The sequence below is a fragment of the Mastomys coucha genome, unplaced genomic scaffold, assembly GCF_008632895.1.
Source record: "Mastomys coucha isolate ucsf_1 unplaced genomic scaffold, UCSF_Mcou_1 pScaffold21, whole genome shotgun sequence".
NCBI classification, from domain to species: domain Eukaryota; kingdom Metazoa; phylum Chordata; class Mammalia; order Rodentia; family Muridae; genus Mastomys; species Mastomys coucha.
The window spans coordinates 74,923,739-74,926,481 of record NW_022196904.1 but is presented as its reverse complement, the minus strand read 5'-3'; the positions used below and the strand labels follow the sequence as shown (position 1 = coordinate 74,926,481).

At 34.6% G+C, this 2,743-nt stretch overlaps 1 pseudogene; it reads left to right on the top strand.

Moving 5' to 3' along the window:
• Positions 1 to 2,530, top strand: part of LOC116101276 — a 15,008-nt pseudogene extending 12,478 nt beyond the window's left edge.
• Positions 2,531 to 2,743: the final 213 nt, after the last annotated feature.

Here is a 2,743-nt window from a genome sequence, read left to right as displayed (position 1 = left end):
AATATGAACTAACTAGTACCCTCAGAGCTCCCAGAGTCTCAACCACCAACCAAGGAGTACATACAGTGAGACTGATTGCTCTGGCAGCGTGTGTATAGTGGAGGATTGCAAATTTGATCATCAATGGGAGAAGAGGACCTCAGCCCTGTGAAGGTTCTGTGCCCTAGTGTAGGGGAATGCCAGGGCCTATAAGCAGGAGAGGGTGGGGTGGCAGGCATGGGGAGTGGGGAGGCAGCTGGGGTTTGTTTTTGTTGTTTTTGTTTGTTTCTTTGTTTTTTAGAGGGGAAACTGGGAATGGAGAAATTTACATGTAAATAAAGAAAATATCTAATAAAAAAATGAATTCCAGTTAAATGTTAAATGTGATATAGTTGGTAGTACTTCAGGTATCTGATACACATAATACTTAAGGTAGGAGTGAATACAAATAAATAAATAATAAACCTAAACTTTAATATCAAAACTAGTCCATTAGTAGTTCAACAAAATTTTAACATGAACAAAGTAGAGATGGATATAGTATTCAGATAAAAAATGCATTAAAATGAATGTACAGCATTAAATTTGGCAGTGGTGGTGTGTGTCTTTGATCCCAGCACTCACATTCAGGAGGCAAAGGTATATAAATCTCTGTGAGTTCAAGATCAATCTGTTCTACAGACTGAGTTTCATTACATATAGAGATACAAAGGAAAAGCAATGGTTTGAAAACACAAACAACAAAAACAACAGCCCAAAAGAATTTCTAGTATTTTTGGATATGCAACATTTTGAATAAAGCAAGAAAAAGTTGAAATGAATACTGTATTAAAATATTTCAATAAGAAGGTTTATTCATATGGCACTAAGACATAAATATGAAAGCAAATATAATGAATTACACACATTGTCTTTATCAATTCAGTAAAGAATAATATTATATTGAAATTCTCTTAACTTGTAAGTTGCACATATATCCATATATATAAAACAATAAAAACAATATTTTTATTATATTGTAATTGTATAATGGTTAAAAAAATCAGGAAATTGATCAAGTTTTTCTTAAACTTCTTAAAAATGTAACCCTTTAATATAGTTCCCAATGTTGTGGTAACTACAACACACACAACCATAAAATTATTTTTATTACTTTTTAATAACTGTAAATGTGCTACTCTTATTTATCATGATGTAAATAATTATGTTTTTCCATTGTTCTAGGCAACACCTGTAAATGGGTAATTCAACCTCTAGTGCACTGCAATGCAATAGATTACCCACATGCTAAAATATCAGTTGAGAAAAATAAGATGAATTTAAAATAACTGAATGAAAGTGTATGCTGCTGATGGAAAGATTCCTATTACAAAATGTGAATTGGATATGGTTTTCCAAATCAATTGAAATTTTAAAATTGAATTACTGCAATAGAAATTTCATTATAAGTTTGGAAGGAGATCTTACACCCATCTAGTATTAAGTGCCATTATTTATCATTAAGAAATGGAAAACATTCTTGTATTGGTACTTTCTCATTAAGTACTTGTCCTTTGAGTCGATTAATACTTAAACCTAATTTTAAATAGTAATGAAAATATGATTTGCCCTAGTCTCACATAGAAACATAAAACAAACAAGGATTTTAAGATGTACTGACATTATGTGCTAAGTACTTCATAGAGTTTTTGCCTTCCTAAATGATACTAGTTATGGGTTTTAAAAGGAGATTTACATAATTATACATATCCAACAAATAATGCCAAATTGGCAAAGATTTTCAAATGTATTAATTTAAAATTTATGTTAAAATAGAGAAAAAATCTGATCATACTTTCTTTCCTATACCAGACATGGATCAATTTGTGAAGTATCCAAATGATCAGTATGCCAACATAAAACAAACTCACTGCCTAAAGAAAGTTGAGACCTTCCAGGCTTATGAAGACCCCTTGGGAATGGCTCTGGCCTCTTTGGCCCTGTTCTCTGCTCTCACGGCTGTTATACTCAGTATCTTTTTGAAGCACCAAGACAATCCTATTGTCAAGGCAAATAACCGATTTCTCAGCAACATTCTGTTCATCTCTCTCACATTTTGTTTTCATTGTTTCTTGTTCTTCACTGGCTATCCATATATGGTTCCCTGCATCCTGCAGCTGACCATATTTGCAGATTTGCAGTTGTTTTCACTGTAGCAGTTTCTGATACTTTGGCCAAAACTATTCTTGTAGTAATTGCTTTCAAGGTCACTAATCCAAAAAAAAAAAAAAAAGAAAAGAGACAGATGTTAGTAACAAGAGCACCTAACTATATCATTCCCATCTGCACCATGATCCAACATATTCCCTGTGGAAACTGGCTATGACCATCTCCGTTTGTTGATATTGATCCATACTTTTTACATGGCCACCTCATTATTGTCTGCAACAAGGATTCCGTTATTGCCTTCTACTGTGTCCTGGGTTACTTGGGATTATTATCCCTGGAGAGTTTTACTGTAACTTTTCTGGCCAGAGGTCTGCCTGATAGATTCTCTGAAGCCATGTTGTGACATTTTGTTGGGAACCATGAGAGCCCTGAAATAAACATCCTGCCCCAGCTAATTGAGAACCCTGAGATTAACATCCTGCCTGACAATCACAAGGATCCGCCTTGGCCCTGGGAAAAGAACATTCACAGAAATCCACCCCCTCCCTACCTGTCATCCACCCCCTCCTCACCTGTCACCCCGGAGCTCAACCCCAGAAGATTTTGTAACCTTCCA